The sequence below is a fragment of the Ailuropoda melanoleuca genome, chromosome 3 (assembly GCF_002007445.2).
Source record: "Ailuropoda melanoleuca isolate Jingjing chromosome 3, ASM200744v2, whole genome shotgun sequence".
Lineage (NCBI taxonomy): Eukaryota > Metazoa > Chordata > Mammalia > Carnivora > Ursidae > Ailuropoda > Ailuropoda melanoleuca.
Window position 1 is genome coordinate 52,179,586 of NC_048220.1, and position 7,843 is coordinate 52,187,428.

The 7,843-nt window shown below is 43.7% G+C and overlaps 1 protein-coding gene across 1 annotated transcript in view; it reads left to right on the forward strand.

The window, feature by feature from the left end:
- Positions 1–7,843, forward strand: part of CRHBP (corticotropin releasing hormone binding protein) — an 85,511-nt gene that overhangs the window by 74,859 nt on the left and 2,809 nt on the right. The window contains exons 10-11 of the transcript XR_004624102.1: positions 4,085–4,165; positions 5,616–6,527. The gene's annotated coding sequence lies outside the window, so the exon portion shown is untranslated. The remainder of the gene's footprint in view (positions 1–4,084; positions 4,166–5,615; positions 6,528–7,843) is intronic.

Genomic DNA, 7,843 nt, shown 5'->3' on the forward strand with positions numbered 1-7,843 from the left:
GAGTTCTAGCCTCCAGAACCATGAGAGAATAAATATCTATTGTCTGAAGCCACCCAGTTTATGGTATTTTGTCACAGCACCCATGGGAAAGTGATAACAATGAATGAGGGAAATGAAAGGAATTAAAAGGTACACTGGAAAGAATTTAAAAGCATGTGGGAAGTGTGACTTCTTTTACGATCTAAAGAGAAAGCGCAGAGAAGCCCTTCACAGAGCCCCGTTTCCTCACCTTGCTCAAGGTTCAAGTCAGGACTTTCCATGGGAGCATCTTCTTCAAACCTCCACAGTTCGAATCTCCACCCACCCTTTGGGAAATTTCCCACACAACCATTAGGGATTGGTTTGCCCCTTTCAAGCCCAACACCAGAAACGGAAGCAGATGCTGCAGCCCTAACGAGCCCCTCAGTTGTGTAATGTCTAACCCCTGTGTGTAACTCACAGTGGTTCTGCTTCTCCTGTTGAACAATAACCAGTCCAGAATCTGGTACCAGATGTGGGGCGTCCTGGTTACCTACAGCTGTGTAACAAAACTTCCCAACACTTCTTGGCTTAAAACAAGAATAATCATTTTATTAAATCTCATGATTACTGTGGGTTTGGTATTTGGTAAGTGCTTAGTGTGGTAGCTCTGTCTCCGTCCTTGCTTTTAGGCATCCGCTAATGGTCTTCTCAAGGCCCTTCTGTTTCCACCCACCAATGCCAATGGCAAATGCCACTTGTTTTAGGATTTTGTTATGGCGGCATTCAATTTCCAGGTACCAAATCTTCTTCTGATATCTATTACTGCCTTAAAACTCTTCCCAAACAACAACAATAATTTTATTATCTCTCAGAGTTTCTGTGTCTGAAGGATTCTGGGAAGGACTTAACTTCCAGGCTCTGGCTCAGGGTCCTGATGTGGTTGCAGTCAGATGATGGAAGGAGCTGGAATAGCAGGGACATGGAGCAGCTGGGGGCTGGCCAGGCATCTCTCTCTTTACCTGTGGTCCCAGGGCTCTCCATCTGGTCTCTCCTCAGTGCACTGTGGCCTTTTAGCAGTGAGCCATTCGTAGGGGCTGAAGGCTTTAACAGCAAGGAGCCCAGTGAATAAGGAAACACCTTTAACGACTTACCTTATTTTTGTTCCAAGAATACGTCTTCTCTCCCTTCTCCAAAAATACTAATATTTTTTTTCCTTTTTAGTTTCCATCTCCTTCCATAGTTTGTTTCTTCCAAAATTTTTTGTTTGCTCTCTATCTTTCATAAGTGTCATCATTTTAATTTGGTTCTATTTCATTAACTATGAGGTTAAACCTTTTAAAGCTGCTTATGGGTCACATGCACTTTTTTCCCCTTTGAATTGCCTTTTCATTTCTTTTGCTCATTTTCTAATTGTGGTGATTGTCTTTTTTTGAAGGGTTTAAAGAAGTCTTTATATGCTGATGACACCATTTGCCGTTTATATAGTACCTGTTATTCTCCCCTTAGTTGTCATATTTCCCCAACCTAAAAACTAGGATAAATGCTATATAAAAGGATGTTTACCTGATTTACAAATTTTTCTATATATCTAAAGATTTATAAAAATCTATAAAAATAAATTACGGTTATAATTTAACAATTTTGAAGAAAATAATAAAAATTCCTGAAATAAGAACTATTCTTAAAGTTCCATACCTATTAGGTAATGGTTCTCAACTCTGGCTGCACATCAGAATCATTTGGGGAACTTTCAAAAGTACTGATGTCTGGGTGCTAGTCCCACCAAAGATTGGTCTCGAGCTGCTTATGTGCAGCCAGGGTTGAAAGTCCTCGCTGTATATAAATGAATCCTCCCAATCAGAGCTGGCTACCTGTGGGTCAAGTTTCCCTTCAGAAAACTTGGGCCTGGTCATTGCACTGGGGTCTTATCCTTCTGAGTTCTTCCGAGCAGCTTTTTTTTTTTTTAAGATTTATTTATTTATTTGAGAGAGAGAGAGAACGTGAGCAAGTTTGAGCCGGGTGAGGGGGCAGAGAGAGAGGGAGGGAGAATCCCAAGCAGACTCCCCGCTGAGTGCAGAGCCCAACTCAGGGCTTGATCCCAAGACCATGACCTGAACCGAAAGTCAGAGTCAAAGCCCAACCGACTGCACCTACCCAGGCGCCCCCTGAGTAACCTCTTTATTGAGAGGTTACAGGAAGTCCATTTGCTCATATGCGTCTCCTCTTCCTTTTCTGTCCAGACCCCCGGGTCCAAACCTAGACCTAATGAGTCAGAGTTTGCATTTAAATCAAATTCCCAGATGATTCATGTGCACATTAAAGCTTGAGATAGACAAATCCACAGGGAATTGTCCACCAGGCTGTAAACTACAGTAGGGCAGGGACCTTGTCTATATTGTCCAGTGCTGTGCTATCAGACCTGCAATTATATATGTTGAATTAACGGATTTGCTTATTAAAGGAAGTTAAACATGTTATACGATGTGGGTCATATAATATGTATCAACAAGGCTTTCCCTGGGTGCCACTATGACAGGCAGAATCATATTGTGGATATATTTTGCTCAGTGCCACGTGATATTTGTACATGCCCTATTATTATGACATGGGTTGCTTGGCACAGTTGTACTCTTAACAGGTGTAATGGCTTATTACTACTATTTGTATTTTTTTAACACTTCATAAGGGACTTTGTGTATCTTTATTTATTCCCTACAGTGTGCAAGGACTCAACTGTGTGAACCAGGAGAACATGTGTGTCTTCACTTAAGACATAGGCAAACACGAGGGGCACCTGGGTGGTTCAGTCGGTTAAACATCTGCCTTCAGCTCAGGTCATGATCCCGGGGCCCCGGGATCAAGCCCGCATCAGGCTCCCTGTTATGCCTCTTCCCTCTGTTTGTGCTCTCTCTCTCAAATAAGTACATAAATCTTTTTTTTTTTTAAAGACATAGGCAAACACGAGATTGAAAGAGTTGTACAGGGTTGTACAGTGAGTTAATGCCAAACTAGAATTTGCACTCAAAACTCCCAAGTTTCTAGAAAGAGTCCTGGCTAACTACCTGGCATTGAAGGCTTGTATTTGGAACTCCGCTGTGTAATGCTAATGAAGTTCGAACTCCTGCCTGAATACGAGAGAATTATAATATAGGTAATAAAACATTTCATTTAAAGGCATTTCCCCTGGTTTTCTATACTGACACGTGTGGTTTCAAGTAACTGATTAAAGCCTACAGTAAAGCCCCAAAATGAATATTGACAATATAGACCTGTAAGGATTTCATGAAATAAATTTAAAATAAAATTATACTGGATATTTGTCAGAAAACTAACATGAAATTGCTCTGCCCTTTATAGCTCTATATCCTTAGGCACTGGGAGGAGAACATATTCTATTCTGTGGAACTGTCACTTTATTTTTTGCCTCAGAAAATAAACCTTCATTCCTTTTAGATGACATCCAGAATAATCTCTGATCATATAATTTACTTCTCAGTTCACCAGAGGATATTTGTAGCGAAGTGAACTTCAGAGATGGATGTTTAGGATAATGTTATGACGTTAGAGGCGAAGTAGATAAGAGGCATTTGGAAGGAATTCGTGACGATGTGATAATCTTTTATAAATAATTCTGTCCTTGCCTATTTTTATATAGGAGTGTCATTAGATGTATTCAACTATCTTTTTCAATAGACTTTATTGTTTAAACCCGAGAGCGAGATCTGTTTAGTTGCCTCCACATCCCTCAGAATTTTGTACGTGACACAGCCTCATATTTGAGTCCCACAAATAGTTGTTTAATTGAAGTACTCAACTGTACTGTGAGACCCCATGTTTACATTCTTTAGATGTAGACCCCCCAAAAACCTAAAGTAATAATGATAAACACTAAACTCAATCCAGACTCTTTAGATTATCCTCAAATAAATTAAAATGGGGTGCTATTAAACTGTAAACCTAACTTCTATAAAGTCAGCCCTTAGAGTGAACACCATCCGTGGCATCACACCATCACTCCTCCCTGGAGCTTTCTTCCCTGTACCCTTGGTTAAAGCAGAAGGATAACAATTTTGGACATGGTGGGGGGGTCAGACACCACAGATCTGGATGTGCTTTATTCTAGAAATGAGTGACCAATGTAAGCAAATTTTTGCCTGAACGGATCTGGAAAGAAGAAACAATAGCCTCCATGTATTGAGAACTTGTAAGTATCAGGTACTATATTAAATTCTTTATAAAAACAAATTCTGCTATTACTGCCTCCTATTTACAGATAAGGACAGATGGAGGAACCGAGACTAAGAACGAGTGAGTTACTTTCCCAGGCCAGTGAGTGGCAAGGCTGGGGTTTGAACTCAGGCTGTCTGGCTCCAGCCTCATTATTCTCTATGGTACACTGCCTCTCCAACATGATTGTTAAAGTTTCTTTTTTCTTGTACAATGAATTAAGACCTTTCCCACACCCGTTCAGAACTAATTTGTCCTGCATCCCGTTCCTAGTTCACTGGATAAGCTTATTCATAAAGCCTATCATTAAAAACCCGCACCCTAAAATGAGCATGGGAAGCCAACAGTTTAAGGGATTCCAGTAGCAATTAGCTTTCCCCAAATAGCACGTTTTGTTTAGCAAGGACTCTGGAAAGCCAAAGAAGTCGTGCTAAATCACCGTGATGTTAGTGGGCCCTGATGTTTCTGAATGAGTGGGGTGCTCCGATGGTTTCTCTCTCCTGGGCTGAGTGTCCCTGTCTATATAAGAGGGAATTTGGACTACATGATGGCTAATGTTCCTTCCATGCCTATACCACCTACCTTGGCTTATCACTGTTTCCCAAGGATGTGGGGTGGGCCCATGACTCACCAGGGCTCTGTGATATTCATCTACAGTTCTGGGCGGCTCTTGAAGCAAGTATGAAGGACAAGAGGCCAATAATGTAAAACACATATATGTAGTGACATAACAAGACACAACTGATGGAAAGGGATACAAAGAAATTTCATGAAACCCATATAAATGGATAAATGATATAGGCGTTTGTTGGTCCTCCTTGGTATGACAAATGCAAGAGGCATTAACGTGGAGGACAAAGCTCATGACAACTCTGTCAGTGTTCCTGTGGAATGCTGGCTTCTCCTCCTGACCTATACAGTAAATACCTATAGAGCACCTACTATGTGCTGGACACTGTGTTAGACATTGGGGGGGGTATGTCTTAGTTCATTTGGGCTGCTATAAGAAAAATGCCAGAAACCAAATAGCTTATACACAACAGAAATTTATTTCTCCCTGTTCCAGCGGCTAGAAAGTTTAGGATCAAGCACTAGCTGATTCCCTATCTGGTGAGCTCCTCCTCCTGGTTCATGGATGGCTTTCTTTTCATAACCTCACATGGTGGAAATGGTGAGCTAACTCCATGGGGTCTCTTTCAGAAGGGCACTCATTCCAAATGGGAGGGCTCTGTCCTCATGACCTAATTACGTCCTAAAGGTCCCCACCTCCTACTACCATCACCTTGGCGATTAGGATTTCAACACACGAATGTAGGGGGACCCAGACATTTAGTCAATAGCAGTCTCAACAAAACTGACAAAGATCCTCGTCCTCGCGGAGTTCATATTCATTTTAGATGGAGCCACTCTTTGTTCTTTTTGTTCAGATGCTTCTCTGTATTTCTGAACCTCTTCGTGGATAAAAGGGTAAAATGGAGCAAGCTGCATAAAATGAGGCAACAAAGGTCTTGCACCACAAACGGCCCCGGCCGCCTGACCATGGATGGCGCAGGAGAGCTCTGCGGCGGGATGAGCACGAGGCGAGGCCCCGAGGCATCGCCAGCGTCTGCGTGGGTACTGCTGCCGGTTCAGCTTCGGAGCTTGCCTCTTCCCGGGACGAAATGCCTGACGAATGTGGATTTTTAAAAAATGGACTCAGTGGTGCCTGGTGGTTCAGTCAGTTAAGTATCTAGCTCTTGATCTCAGCTCAGGTCTTGATCTCGGAGTCTTGATCTCCGGGTCGTGAGTTTGGGCCCCACGTTGGGCTCCACGCTGGACTTGGAGCCTATTTAAAAAAAAAAAAAAAGTGGCCTGAGATATTTTAAGTCCAGGTTGAAAAACGAAAGCAAAACGCCAGCTCCCCGCAGCAGGTGGAGGCTGAAATTCCTGTCGGAGTTCCTCCTGAAGTAATCGTATGCTAGCTGCCTCTCCACTTGCATTCTTGCCCTATCCTGTCCTTCTCATCACATCCCTTTTCTTTCCGCTGTTGGAGCTAAGTGTAACAGAATGTGCAGAGAATAAACAGGCCCTCAGCCTTCCGAGCTGCAGAGTGGTACCCAGCAGTGCAGTGGACAGGAAACACTCTGGGTGGTAATTGCTGTTCAGAAACCCTGGCTGCGTTTAATTCTTGTGGGTCCTTCTCCTGCTACAGTGATGCTCTTCTTTGTCACAGACAACAGTCTTGTCCCTGGAACCTGTGATCTCTCTGCTCCCACACTCTGGACCAGCAAGCTGCGGCCTGACTTGTGAAGCCTAGCTGAACTTGGAAGGAAACAGCTGGAGACACTGATGATGTCACAGTATGTATTATGAACAGGAAGTCTGAAGTTATTCTTGAAGTTATGGTTGTCCTTCATCTTCCTGACGGTACCGTCTTCAAGCCCTCTCCTGCAGCCGCTGCCCATGGGAGTTGGACCCTGGTGGGCTTCATCACTCTCTCCGCCTGGGTTCCTAGCCAGGCTCTGGGAAGGAGCTTCTCAGAGTGCTTTCAAAGTGTGGGGCTTACCCAGTCCTAAGACCTACACATTGTGCACGCAGCTGCTCTTCCACTTGCCTGCTCCTCACCCTAGGGCCAGAGATGAGGGGGTTTGGAATGCAGGGCTGAGCACGGGAAAGTTCTCTTGCTTTCAGAACTAAGGAGTGATGCAGCCTGCCCACCGCCTACAGGATATGACTCAGTGGAGGAAAGTGTCACATTTCCCTCCCATGCTTCTCTCCTCGGAGCTGTCTGCCATCATGCAGCACCGGGTTCCCAAATTCCACCTTTACCTCTCCTTAAGTTCATCATCTCAGGTCTCATTCCCTAGGATCCCCTTCCGTGTGATATCAGTGGGGAGTCGGTCTTCTTTATTGAATTTATTATGGGAGTGGTTGTCAGCAAAACAGCAAAGGATCTCTACTGCCTTATTCAGATGACTGGCGAATTAGGATTCCAAGATGTAGACCACAGCACAGCTGTGGGTCGGAAATGACAAGCATGTCCCTGAAGAGGCTGTTCCTTATTAGGTAGTCTGGAAGAGTCTTGTTCGAGCTGTAAGGCGGGCTGGATGTTTACTTGGAGAAAAAGAAACATCTGATAATGTTCAGGGAGTCATAAGGCGAGTTTGTTTTGCTAACATCATGCATCTGGTACTAGGAATCGTTTGAACTAGTTGCTCAGTGGTCCCTCGAGGTAGATTCTGAGGTTCTTCTGCAGACTATTTTATCTAGCAAGCCCGAGGTGGGCCCCGGGGGTACATTCTCACAAGCATCCCGCCTCCTCTTCGCACCCCCCCCTCCAGGCGATTGTTATCAGGGAAGTGGAGAAGACGCAGACTTAAACCAGTGATTTTCAGACTAGCCCGCCTCAGAATGACCCGAAGGGCTGGTTAAAATGCCCCTTCCCCCTAGAGTTCCCGATTTTATAGGTCTGGTCGGCCGAGAGTGTTCGCATTTCTTTTTTCTTTTTTTTTTGTTGGTAGAACGTGTTTTATTTTTATTTATTTATTTATTTATTTTATTATATTATATTAATCACCATACAGTACATCCCCGGATTGTGATGTAAAGTTCAATGCTTCATTAGTTGCGTATAACACCCAGTGCACCACGCAATACGTGCCCTCCTTACTACCCA